Source organism: Pteropus medius, unplaced genomic scaffold (assembly GCF_902729225.1).
Source record: "Pteropus medius unplaced genomic scaffold, Ma_sr-lr_union100, whole genome shotgun sequence".
NCBI classification, from domain to species: domain Eukaryota; kingdom Metazoa; phylum Chordata; class Mammalia; order Chiroptera; family Pteropodidae; genus Pteropus; species Pteropus medius.
The window spans coordinates 37,270,937-37,285,123 of record NW_024351730.1 but is presented as its reverse complement, the minus strand read 5'-3'; the positions used below and the strand labels follow the sequence as shown (position 1 = coordinate 37,285,123).

General features: G+C 32.6%; 1 protein-coding gene across 3 annotated transcripts in view; it reads right to left on the bottom strand.

Annotated features, from left to right (window-relative positions):
- GRID2 (glutamate ionotropic receptor delta type subunit 2) overlaps positions 1 to 14,187 on the bottom strand; it is a 1,244,525-nt gene that overhangs the window by 564,008 nt on the left and 666,330 nt on the right. The window lies entirely within an intron of this gene.

Sequence of the window (14,187 nt, the reverse complement as noted above, 5' to 3'; positions counted from 1 at the left end):
TATTTGTTTATTTATTTGTTTGTTTGTTTGGTTGGTTGTTTTTAAAAGAATGTTTTTAAAAATACTGATGACTGCACTCCACTTCAGGAGTTATGATTTAAGGTTCTGGGATGGGATCTACACTAGGTAGGTTTCTTTTTGACTCTAGGCCTTTGACTTCCCTTTTCTTAGATTATTTACTTTAGAACACTTGCAATTGTAAATTTTTTCTCTGCTCTTTTGAGATGTAAATCTTCTCCCTGCCTCTCACCAGTTTTATAGTCCAGGAATGTCTTTCTCAAGGACCTGGGAGCTATCACTTTGAAATGTAAGATAGAGGCTCTAACTCCAGATCTCTGTGGTTGGGCAGGAGCCTAACTTTGATAAATACTAATTACCAAACACAGATGGCTTAATCACATTGGCCAGCCTCTCCAATTATGTCCTCTAGTGCTTTTCCACTAGCTCACTCCAGTGCAAATTCTCCTTAAAAATGATTTAATGGGAATTAGGCATACAAACTACTTCTTTGTCATGAATAAAAAGTTAAGATGATTTTTTTTCACATTTTTTTCAAATTTATACCTGGAGAGGTAATACAGCATAGCACACCCATTAAAAATGGTCTAGACTTGGTTTTGCTATTACTTCCATCTGACTTGAAGCTAATTTCACAACCTTTTTGTGTCTCATTTTCCTTTTTTGTAAAATGGGGTCAAACACTGCATCCACCTCACAGATTTGGTGTGAGAATTTAACATGTTAATATGTAAAACTTGCTTAATGTCTGGCACATAAGAAAAACTCAATAATGTAAGTTATTGCCTATGGCAACTACTGTACAGTTTTCAGAATCAACTCAGATTTCTCAGTTATGCCTTATCAATTTATCTATATAACTAATTGATTTTTGTTTTGCTTTTTCATTTATTTTGGGTTAAATATCTCAAGCAGATCAATTTGTCCTTCAGATGGCATGTTCAAAGACCATGACATAAATTCACTAGTTAAAGGCTAGAGAAGTAAATAACTGAGAAACCAATTATACTCTCCTCCAAAAAAGAAATTGATGATGAATATTGTTAGAAAATAGAAAACAAAAACCCAAAAACCAAAAAACAAAAAATGAGGAAAGTGGTGACTAAGTTAACAAAAAATAAAATGCAAATAATCTACTTAACCTAGGACAAAATCTGGACAAATATATATACATCATTCTTTTAATTTTTTAATCTGTAAAATGAAGATATTATTATACCTATCTCATTGGATTTTTTGAGGATTATACAATATAACATAGAATGATTAGCACAGTGTCAGACACTGGAAAAAAGCCCAGTAAATGTTGACTAGCTATTATTAGGAGAAAAGTGAAATGTAGTAGTCATATGCCAGCAATAAAAATCCCATGAGAACAATTTTTAGTGTTTCAACCATTTAATAGTTGTAGACTGGTGATTATCAACTAAAGATGATTTTAATATACCACCACCATCAGCAGCACTGATGGAAACATTTGGTACTATCTGGTACTTTTTTGATTGTCATGATTGGTGATCACTGGTATCAAATAGGTAAAGGTAGGAATTCTGCTAAACATATTACAATGCACAGTACAGTTTTCCACATCAAAGACTTGTTTGGCCCAAATTGTCAGTACTGCCAAAGCTGAGAAATTTTTTTCTAGGTAAACACATTTTTGTTTATCTCTGAAGTATTAATCAAGTTAATATGTTTTATTTTCAACTCTAGTCTAGACCTATTATGTAAATAGAAATAAAATATAAACAAAGTTTAGTAAATTTTTTTTCCTTAAAAATGGTAACACTTTAGGAAGTAGGTTTCTTGCTGGAAATCAGTTGCTTCTCAACATGTCTTATGTCATCTGTGTTACCATCCCCAGAGGCAGCCTGGTCCCTCTGTGTAGTTGCTTTTTTGGCTATCTCTCCCTGAATGAGCCATATTTTATTTCTTTTTTTTCTGCCTCTGCATACAGTATAGTAAGCACTTATAAAAAACAAACAAACAAACAAACAAATTAGAATTCACTGATATTACTACAAATGCATTCCATCAAAGTGAAATTAAGTCTTCAAATTCTCTGTATTTTTATCCTTTTATCTAATCCTCTGCCTCTCTCCCATTAAAATATAATCTATTTATAAAACTGATCTTACTTCCTTTCAATGATTTTATGTTGATTATTTTTCTGTATCTTGCACCTCCAATTTCTCCCTTTCTACCTGATCTTCCTTATTTAGAAAATGACCCTTCTTTTTGCTTCTAAATTTGAAAGAGCTGCCTATTCTTAATATGTTTATTTGATAACATCTTCATTATTTATTTCTTTAACATCTTTTTCCCTCTCGCACTATTTTAATCAAAATATTTTTCAAAGATCACCAATGATCTTCTCACTGGCAAATAAAATAGCTTTTCCTTAGAACTTTTGGGTTCCATTCCTTCGTTTCTACCAATCTAATGCATGTCTCAATCTAAATGTTCTCTGAAACCCAAACTCAAACATAGGATCCATCTCTCTTACCCACTTACTTCTCAACCTTATTTCACACATCCAATCAATTCTCAAGTCTATTAATTCAAACATCATTTATATTTTCTTCTTTATCCTACACTGCAGTTCTGAAGAATTGTACAACTAAAACTTTTACTAGGTGTGAACATTATTCTACAGATTGTATAGTCTTTAAAATAACTCTGTAATCCAGGAATTATTCCATTTTCTAGATGAGAAAAATAAAGCTCAATGATTTTAAGTGGGCTACACAGCTAGGTAGGCAGAAATGACATACAAAGTTTTTCACCTCCCAGTCTAGTACGGCCTTATTTCCTGGTTTCGCATCCTAAAATTCTACTTCATATAGCCTGTGACCCCTGTTCCATTGTGTTCCTCATGAGTTTCCAACTCAGTATCTTTATTCATGCTTCCCTTCATTCAGGGAAGGAATATTGCCTTAAATCCAAATCCTAAATATGGGTTTCAGGTCTCGACTTAAATGTTGCCTCATTGAGCAACATACATATTTAAAGTAATTAGTATTTAAATTAATGAATCCATATGATCATATAATTTTACATATGTTTACTCATTTAATCCTCTTATGCTATAGTTTTGTGTATTCTATTAAAAATAGGGTTTGATAGAAAAATCAAATGAACTTTCTTAATTTTCTCTACCTAAACAGTTTATTTCTCTTTCCTATTTATCTGTTACAGTGAGAAAAGTATGAATAGAATTGTAACCTAAGAGTATCAGATTTTTTTTTTTCAACAAAGCCTTCATGGGGTGACTTTACCTTAAAATCTGGTCTTCTACAAATATAAAATATTGATTTTGTCAGTAAGCATTTCAGGAACTGATTACTTCTGGGAGACCGATTCACATGAACCCAAGTTGGCAAATAGATTTAGACTCCACTGCTAAGATCCATTTGCCATGGCCACATAGAACAGAAGTGAAGAGCCCAGTAATGTATGTTTTGGTTGAGAAATGAAAAATAATAGCACCTGTAGCATGTATTTGCCATTTACATACTAACCGAATTTACTAGAAACTGGCATATTAATGAATTGCTAACATTTTTATTTGCAGTAGACATATCTCCCAACTGCTTAAAATACAAGGGTTCACCATTCTCTTAGCTTCAAAAGGTGATGTTGAGAATAGGAACAGAAACAAGGAAATCCATAATTTTGAAAATTATTTCACATGGACCATGGTAAGGTCTGAAAGTTGTGCCTGGCATACTATGGAGAATACCTTTCTGTGCTAGTACGTCATTGCCTTCTATGTTTCATGTTCTTCTCTCTAGGCAGTAATAGACAAACACTGCCAAATTTTAATCTACAAATTCATTATTAGGTCTATTATAACTAATCTCTTTGTTTTTGTTATGTCCATTTAACTTCACAGAGGGAAAAAAATCCAGTATAAATTTAATCACTCTTAGATTCATTCATATTCTAGACTTGCTTCGATAAGACTATAAAAAGTTATGGTAGAAAATTTTTGAAGTAGCCAAGACTTCTCTATTACCCCAGAACAAATACAAGTTTGGTTTGGTTTAGATATGGGTAATCTTACACATTATCTACAAACTTTATTTGATTAGGTTTTAGATACCAACTTTGTTTTCTTTATTTTCAATTCCCTTTAGGAGCTGAAGACAATAACTTAACTGTTTCATTCCTTGTGGTTTATTATTTTGTACATTTTATGTTTACAGCATTTTCTTTATTAGTCCATATGTTCTTTGGAGGCTATAACCAGATATCATTCATGATTGTATTCCTAGCAACACTTTCCACATTGCCTTCCACAAAATAGCTTTAAACATACTGTCTGAGTCAATGAATAAATGAATAACGGATTAGAGAAGGATTTCTATTTCCTTGTCTTAAATGTTGAAGCAATTGTGGTTTTATATTTCAAATAAGAATGCAATTGTCACTTATATTCGATATTTTCTTGTTTAACTTTGTTTTAATAAATAGAATCGAATGAAAATGTTGAACCCATTCAAAAACCTAATAGAAAAGAAAAACTATTAAATTACATGCTGTAAAGACAAAGAATTCTTAAGTGACTTTTAGACTATTAGGATTAGTTAGAAGCAAGCTGTCCAACAATATCAGTGTCCTAAGTCAGTGGTCACAGGAAAGAGGTGAGTTGAATCTGAATGTGTCTTACTTGGAAATTTGGACTCACTGGAACCTACTTCTCTGTTGAGTTCTCATCTTCAAAAGAATTTTGAGAGGGCTAAACAGAGCTTGATCAAAAAAGCAAAGCTCGATGCTCTTTCACGCCTCATTAATAGAAGCAAGAGCTGTCATAAATGATTTTGGCCAAGTAGAAAGGAAAAGAAATTTGAGACTTTCTCATTTGAAAAAAAAAAAAATTCCAAAGTTGTGCGATGGCTAGTAGCAGAGCCACCTTTCAAATTCAGAACAATACTGAGCTAAAGCAAAAACTCGGATTTGAGAGAAGTTCGATAATAATTAATAACTGTGGCATAAGAAAACTTCAATTAAGGCAAGAATGAAGCATTGCTTGTTAGAGGTGCTTTTTTGTCCCCCAAGTCCAGTTAAATTGAAATGATTTTTTTTTCTAATAGAATTCCATGCCATTGTGAAAACCACATCCACATAAAGCAGTTGAATTTTTGAGAGACTGACTATGAGTTGTTATTTAATGACCCATGACTACTAGGCATTTGGAAAGAGTTACAACTTTTATTATAGAATCCAGCACTATTAACATTTGTTATCACAGGATCATAGGAAGATTCTTATTCCAATGAAATCATCAATATGATCTTTCATTCTTTCTTAAAGTCGTGTGCTTCATGTTAGAGAGAAAAATAAAATGATATAGACACAAGATGCTGTACGGGAATAATAGTGCTATACTTTCAAATCCACCAATTCCTATTTTATGCACTGGTAGTGGAAACTTTTAACATCCTTTTCCATTCAGGAACACTGGTCCTGTGTTGAAATGAATAGCAGACACCATATGGAAAATAAATGTATCTCTTCCTCTAACACCCACCATATAAAACAATCCATTTCCAATAATCTTCAGATTTAAATTTAAACAATAGGACAAAGTTCTAGAAAAAACACAGAATATGTCTTCATGATCTTGGAATAGGAAGTTTTCTTTAAAAAAAGACATAAAGGGCTAACTATAAAAAAGACTAATAACTTGGACTACATTACAGATAAGAATTTATGTTCATCAAAATTCACCATTTATAGAGTAAAAAGGCAAGCAATGGGAGAAGGTACTTAAAATATATGTATTCAGCAATGAACTCTTATCATTACTATAAATGGAACATCTACAAACCATGAGAAAAAAAAATGACTTGAACAGGTACTCCATAAAAGAAAATATCAAAAAAAATCAATAAATATACAAAAAAAAATCATCCATCAGGAAAAGTCAAATTTAAAATATATGAATTTATTGCATACCCACTGGAATAAATAAAATGAAGAAGATGGCAAATAATAAGGTTTGGTGAGGTAATAGAAATTGAAATACTTCTACTTGCTACTAATAGGAGTCCAAGCTGGTATAAATACTTTGGAAAATTGGTTGTATCAGCTAGCATTCATAAAGGATATAACTTATGCACACCTCTTGAGTTAGCAAGTCCATTACCAGGTATATACCCATCAAAAATACATACATAAACAAAAAGATTTGCATAGAACCACTATTTGTAGTTGGCAAAACTGGAAAAACAAATCATTAACATAGTTATACAAACTGTGGCTTATCATACAATGAAATACTTTGAAGCAATCAAAATAAATGAACTTTTCCTACATATTTTAACATGGGTGAATCTAATTAACATAATTTTGAGCTAAACAAAACAGACAAAACAGTGTATAAAGTATAATTCTATTCATATACAGTTTGAAATCAATCACAACTAGTTTATTGGTTTAGAAGTCAGAGTAATGGCTACATTTGAGGGTTATAACTGGGTAATGCATGGGAGTGTTGATTATGTTCTGTCTCTTAATCTGGATGCTGGTTGAATGGAAATTAGTTGAATTGCACATTTATAATATCTGCACTATTCACATATATATTATATTTCAATAAAATGTTTACTTAAAAAATGCATAGCAGTCATCTATAAACATTATTATTAGAGATAGTTTCATGCAATGGACTATATTTTAGGAAAAAAATTACTATCATATGTTTTGTTTTAAAATATCATTACACTAGAATTGTATTAAAGACCATACATTGCATAATGTCTCCAAATAATTTCTTTTTGGTAAAAATTGAGTTATTTAAATAGCTATTATATAATTATCAGTAATTTGAATATTCAGGGTATCATTTCAATGACTAGGAACCTTTTTTTATCCATTGAGGCAAGATACAGTCACTCATTTCCTAAACCTTCCTAAAGGCTTATTTCTGTCAAGCCGCTTACATATTTGAAGTAAGTAACTTTGCCTTTTTGTTGTTTGACAAGATTAAGGTTCTCTGGGATATAGTACAATGGAAAGAAAAGTATTTTAGAAAGTATGCTGAAGGAATAATAGCTAATACACTTTTCTTATTGCAGAATAGAAGAATTTCATGTAATAGTAGGGTTCCTTTCTGAAAAATTGAAAAGATGCAAATAGAAAATGATATCTATTACCATATAAGTAATAAAACTTCCTGTTTTCAAATGATTGATTTTATTTACAACCTGAAAACTAAAAGCAGTGACCAAAAGTTCTAATTTATATAGAATTTTGTATCTTTTCTGGAAATGGTATAATTTATGTAGCATCCAATGTAGTATTTTTCCTACATAAAAAAAAATAATGTTTTTCAAAATATCATCCCAGTACATATTTAAATCAAATCACATGAACACTCCTGTTTCACCACATTCATTTCAAGGACACTTACAGGTACACTGTGTTAGCAATTTTCTACCAATATTACAGGAGGCTGATTTACTCAGCTGCACATAACTGCAGTATTTTTCTTAAACCTTTGAAACTCTTGAATGAGAGGTGGAGCACTAACTGTAGACATGTAATGTATTAAATTTCGAAGACTTCAAAGGGAGCATAATTAACTCAATGCTACATAATTGCCCCAGGGACAGAAAAAAAAAGATGCAAACTGAATTGATATGCCCATTTTCCCTCTTAGGAATTAAATGACAATGCTAAGTGAGCAATTTCTTTTTTAAACTCAAACTTTTGACTTTTTAGTTAATATATCCCTTGAATATTTCAACAACTTTCCATGAGAACTTATAAAGTAGAGGAAGTCGTAAAGGTGATAGTTCTACTAGTCCCTCTTTTGGAACAAAATTTGTCTCTCCATCTCTTCTTCTCTTAGATGCTCACTGAACCTGACCGTCTCTGCCCTCATAATAACCTTTGGTTCCTCTATCCTTCCTATTATCTCAATCCATCAGTTTCTTTCTAGCTCCATTTGCCTTTCTATCTATCATACAATCGAAAGTAAGAGGTATTTCTACAAATACCTCTCTTAGGATCCGACAATGTCGTACCCCTTCAACCTGCTGAAAAGTTACTTCACCATTTTCAAACTGTGAGTGTCTCCTAACATCCTCTATCAGCATTAGCTGCAAAGGAGTTGAACACGACTGCAGAAAGTTAGAGAACAGTATTTCTTAGATCTAGGGAGGACTTTACTTTTTATAACTGTAAATTTGGAGTTTGAACAAAATGTTACATGCTATAGTTTCCAAATATAAAACGTCATAATTCAATTTATTATTTCCTAAAAATAATAACAATGGCTCTTAATAGTACTGGATATTTGTTTAGTTTTAATCTATAAAAATCTGAATGAACATTCTGAAACTTTCAAATCAGGAAGGTTAAAGAGGTTTACTCTCAAAATCCCAACAAAATATAAGGGATAGGTATACAAACCAACAACCATGAGGAAAAGGGGTAAAAGGGCATCGGAAAAATGTTTTTAAATAAACTACTGAAAAAAGAAAAGTGGACGAAGTAGCAATATTTGACATCTGGTCAGAGGAGCCATAGACCATTCATCAGCGGAGAGCTTTCTAGCCTGCCGAGCCCTAGAAATTTTGATGCTTAGAAATGCCAAATGAAGGCAGGAGTGAGAGAGCTGAAAAGCAAAGGAATACAATTGATTCTTGTCATTCATAGTAGTTATGTTTGTAAATTTCCTGTGAATCCTTCTTCTAGAGGAAGTACAGGGTTTGGTTTCTGCAATTCTCCGGATTTTAGATTTTTATTGAAAGATACTTTATTTTATATACATACATATATACAAACACACACATATACATGACATATATAACATATATATTATAACATGTATGTGCGTGTATATGTATATGTGTATGTATGTGTGTCTCAGTCCATTTGGACTGCTATAACAAAGTACCACAGACTGAGTAGTTAAAAACAACAAAAACTTATTTCTCACAGTTCTGGAGGCTATAAGTCTAAAATCAAAGTACCAGCATAGTTGGGTGAAGGACCTCTTTGGGTTGCACAATCCTCGTTGCACTTTTACATGGTGGAAGGAGCTGGGGAGCTCTGTGGAGTCTCTTCCCCATTTGTAATAGCACTAATCCTATCTATGAAGGCCCCACGTCTGATACCATCACACTGGGCAAAAGATTTCAATATATGAATTTTAGGGGGGCATAAACATTCAAACAATAGCATGTTGATTCATTAACATTGAACTCATAGCCAACGACACTATAATTGATGGCCAAATGAATCTTATCTAATGCAAGTATTTTCTCAGTAAGACATAGCTCAGCCTTCTTATGTTGTAGGTATCCTGAATGCCACTTCAGCACTACACTTATAGGCCATTTTAAAGAGCAAGATCACCAACAAAAGACGCATGCAAAGAAATGAAGAAAACGACACTAACTAGACTGCCAAGAAAGGACACTTGTTTACACTATGAGAGCTGCAACAAGAATGCAGAGCATGGCTTTGTTTGACCTTAGCTGGGAATAACAGCCATCAGGCAACTCGAATTTTTCACTATTTTGCACATTTCTGTGAATGACTATGAAAGCATTTCTAGTACTGATTTTGGAGTTACAACTAAATTTTAGTGAGAAGGTGAATTTGCAAATACAGAATCAGTGGATAAGTAGCATCAACTCCACTTTAATGTATGTTCATTTTCACAAGGGCCTTCTCACACACTGTCTCATCCTTGTGCAAAAAAAAAAGGATTCTCTTCTAAGAAAACAAGTGGACTTTCTAGGGTAAAATTGGACAACTACTTTGCCATTATTATCCTACAGTAAAGACACACATAAACGCACATATGAACTCTAGCATTCCCTACAATAAAATGGCATTGTTCCATCTTCTCAATCTAAATGGAAGCTTGCCAATGGACAAGCTAAATGCCCTTCTTCATATGCACAGCTTTCAATCAACTTATTATTAATTCATTCCTAAGTATGAATGTCAAACTAGGATCACAAGACATTTGAAGACAACTACAATATAAAAAAAGATCAAAATAAAACAAGAAAAAATACCTTAGAAAAGATAGAGAGAATTTGAAAAAATGAGAGGACTTAAAAATTCTTAGAAACTTTTGAGAAATCAAAGAAAATATTTTATATGGTAGAAGAAAAGAAGAGGCTTAGCAAGCAAAGAGTAAAATAGATGATAAAAAACCCACTTAGGTATATTATTGTGAAACTTGAAAATATTAAAGTTCTCAAAAGGTTTCAAGGTGTAAAAAACAAGCCGCCTTCAAATAAATGAGGATCAGACATATCCTGGATTTCTCAACAGCTGACTGCCAACCATGAAAGATATATTTATGGTTACTGATTAGAAAATATATGCTTCTAACACACCAAATAGAAAAGTAAAACTGTGGATCATGGAAGTTGGGAGGTAGGAGAATAAAAAAGTAGTGAGAGAGCCCTTATAGACACTGTACTCTCTATAGTAGTGGTATAGGAGTAAAAGTACAGTTATGCTTTATAAAATTATTTAAAATTGTGTTACATTGAAAAGAGGTGTGAGTATTGGTGAAGCAAATGAAATAAATCTTCATTTTATTATATCAGAAAGGAAATCAGCAGGAGGTAAAATAAATCAATGAATAATATTCATCGGAGTAAGTAGAAATAGGAAAAAATTAAAGAGCTAAGAGTAACTTCATCTCTCAATGGAATATTATACGGCCATTAAAATTATGATGAGCACTTCATATATCTCAATGTCATGAACTCTTAGGTGTTACTAAGTAACAAAAATCCAGGCACAGAGCTTATAGTTAGCATATCGTTTTGTATAAGAAAGAATAAAGTATCTGTGTGTGCATATATAGATAGGTATATATATATACACCTGGAATGCCACACAAGACACATTGTTTGCCTCCTGAGAAGAAAGTCAGGTGCTTGAGGAACAGTGGCGGGAGATTATCCTTTTGAACTTTTAAAAGCTTGAACCATGTGAGTGTATAGAGTATTCTAGAAGTAAATAAAAATTAAATCTTAAAAATTAAAAGTAATTCCTTCTGAAAATAACGACGTAGAAAAGAGTAGACGAAGAGACTTGTTTTTCTATTATGAAACCCTCAGCTCTATTTGTTTTTCAATCTCTCTCTCTCCACACACACACACACACACACACATCAAATTGTTTGCCTATTATTGCCTAATGAATTTTTATTTATGTTGCAAGATTCTGGGAAAGCAATTCTGTGAAACTTCTCCTGACTCCAGCCAAGCTCTCTGCATGCATAGTCAGTCAGTTCTATGCAATTCTAGAGTACCATTTATCCATCACGGCTACAGCATTTTTCTTTACAATTTTATTATTTAGTTACATGCCTGCCTTCTCCACAAGACTAAGTGATCTTTCAAGTCAGGAACTACTCTTTGTATCTCCAGACTTTCAGCAATGCCAGCCTTTTGAATTCCACACTGCTTTTTGAATGAATGGCTTCTAGTACTAAAGGGGTCAGTCTATTCCCTGAGTGTGGAAATGCTCCTAGAATGCATAAGAGGAGATTGAGAACAGCTAATTGAGAAACAGGAACCACTATAGAGGTCAGAGAACAGTATAGCCAGCTTAGGATGGAGAAGGAGGGTGGGTTCACATTCTTTCTGTCATTCCTACATCACTCCTTGGGACTGTAGAATAAATTTAGTCTGCGATTTGGAGGCATAAAATCAGTGATTGTGAAAGACAAGTGAGTGTAGGAAAAATGGTGGCTGTATAGAGAAGGGGATTGAAGTCTCTCAGGAAAATCACAAACATAGATTTTTATGGGTTTGGGAACAAAGGTGGAAGAAATAGATTTTTACAAGTATAAAGTTTAGAGTCAAGGACAGGGGGCCATGGTCAGAATACAAACCAAGATCATATTAGTTGAAATTGGTTATCAATAACACAAAGATGGTCAAAGAAAATTTCTTTAACAAAGTCTGAACTAATTTATCTACTCTGAAACAGCAATTTTAAGTTACGGGTCATGAGTAGTCCTTCCCTGATAGAGCTTCATGAGGTCTAACATTCTAGATTCTTATCTCATCAATTATTCCCTCTCTAATCTACAATCTCTCCTTTTTCACTGTTTTCCTAAGATCTGTGTAGAAAAGCTTTAGCTTCTATCCCCAAAATGAAACAGATTTTCCTGTTTCTGATATCCACCAACTTTTTAAAAATATTTTACCCATAATTTATTTTTACTTTCATCACCAAACTTCTCAAGTAGACAACATACTCACTTCCATTAATCCCTTTCATGACCTTTGCAATCTTGCTCCATTCTCTGCTATTCTTAGGAATTTTTTGGCTCCTGATACAAATATCTTTTTTGAGTCCTTATCCTAAAGTGTTGAATTCTAATAGTTACTTTTTTCTAGACAATTAAGACCCACGGCATACCACTATCTGGGTTCTCCCCCTATCTTTTAGACTATCTTTTGTCTCTTGCCTGCATAGTTTTTCATACTTTGTAAACTTAATAGAGCTTCTCTGAGATTTCAATTCTAGTTCTTTCTACTTCATTCTTTATAAGTTCCCCTTCAGAGATTTCTTCCATGTGCAAAGTTTTAAAGGCATCTCAGTGCCAAACAACCTCTCATCTACAGACTTTTCTATTACCTTAGCTCTTTCTGGCAATTTTCATCCAATTTTTTGGTCGATATTCATTGTCTTCTTTTTCTCACCACACATTCACCACTCAACACAGACATCTGGCTTCTTGTCTAAATCATAAATTAACTTGTTATTGCTAAATAACTAGACTTCCAGATTTTTCTATCTTATTTTATTTGACAATTTTTCAGCAAAATCATGTTGGTATATTTTCCCCTTTGCTTTGTACAGCTTTTTTTTTTTTTTTTTTTTTTTTTTTTTTTTTCTATTTTGCTTTTCCTCTACAAGCTAGCTTATGGTTTTCTTTATTTCCTTTTCTAGATCTTATTTCTCTGCCTGTGCCATCTTCAGTTCTGTTCTTTCCCTTACTTGACCTACTGTTTCTTTAAACACTGTAGCGCTTTAAACATATATATATCTGTCTTAAGACTTGAGTTCTTGTGAGGATTCAAATCGTGCGTCCAGATGTTTACTGAATATCTATTTATTTGAGCATGAGGAAAAACTCTAAGGATTAAATAACATGTTGATTTAAATGGCACATACTCAACATGTCCAACACAAATGTCTTCACCTTTTCCCCAGACCTCCTCTTCCTCATGTGTTTCCTCTCCTCTATATATTCACCTCCCTGCCTCAGTAAAAGCCCCTGCCGTACCCCTTTTAGAACATAAGATATCTCATTAATCTACATTATAAATACAATATATTGAAATCAATATATTACTCCTATTTTGCTGAGGACAAAATGGAGGCTCAGAAATGTTTAGGAGTTTGCTAACACCACATGGACAGAAAGTGGCTGAGATAGACTTGTAGTTTTCTGTTATATACCACATTTCTTTTGTGAATTCCTATTCATGACACTAAGTCTATTTCAAATGTGCCTTCTCAATGCTTCAAACTCATTTATTATAATTTTAAGATTCCAATTTATATTACATGTCTTTGTGTATTTCCCTTCAATCTTCTAGCAGATTTTCTTAAAGAAAAGAACCAACTCCTATAAAATTGGAAATATTCTTTCAATTGTGGAAAAATCTAGTTGTTCAATGAGACTCTGAGTCATTTGCTAGACTAGAAAAGATAAAAGTTGTATATTTGTCCTTAAACTGCATAACGAAGTTCTTTAAAATTAAAATGGTATTATTGATATTTTCCCCAAAGTTTTATTCTTCTTAGTGATTTATATTCTGCTTCAGTTACTTGATACCAATTATATTATAGAGTGTCATAAAACTTCTAACACATTTTTAATTTAGAGGCTTTATAGCAGTACTTTGGGAGCTCAAGAAAGCACAATGGAAAAGTGAGAAAAAAAAAAAGTATTAGTCAAATAAAGTCACCAAAATTAAAAGCACTAATAATAAAACCCATGTGAAAGTATGTAATATCATGACCAGTTCTAGCACTATATAAAATTAAAAACTTGAAGTAAGGCAAAAATGACCTGACAATAATCCTTTGCAAGGCAATAAGAAAGCATTTTAGAACATAGAAACTTTACACCAATTATTAAAAGTCTTAAATTTTAAAAAGTTT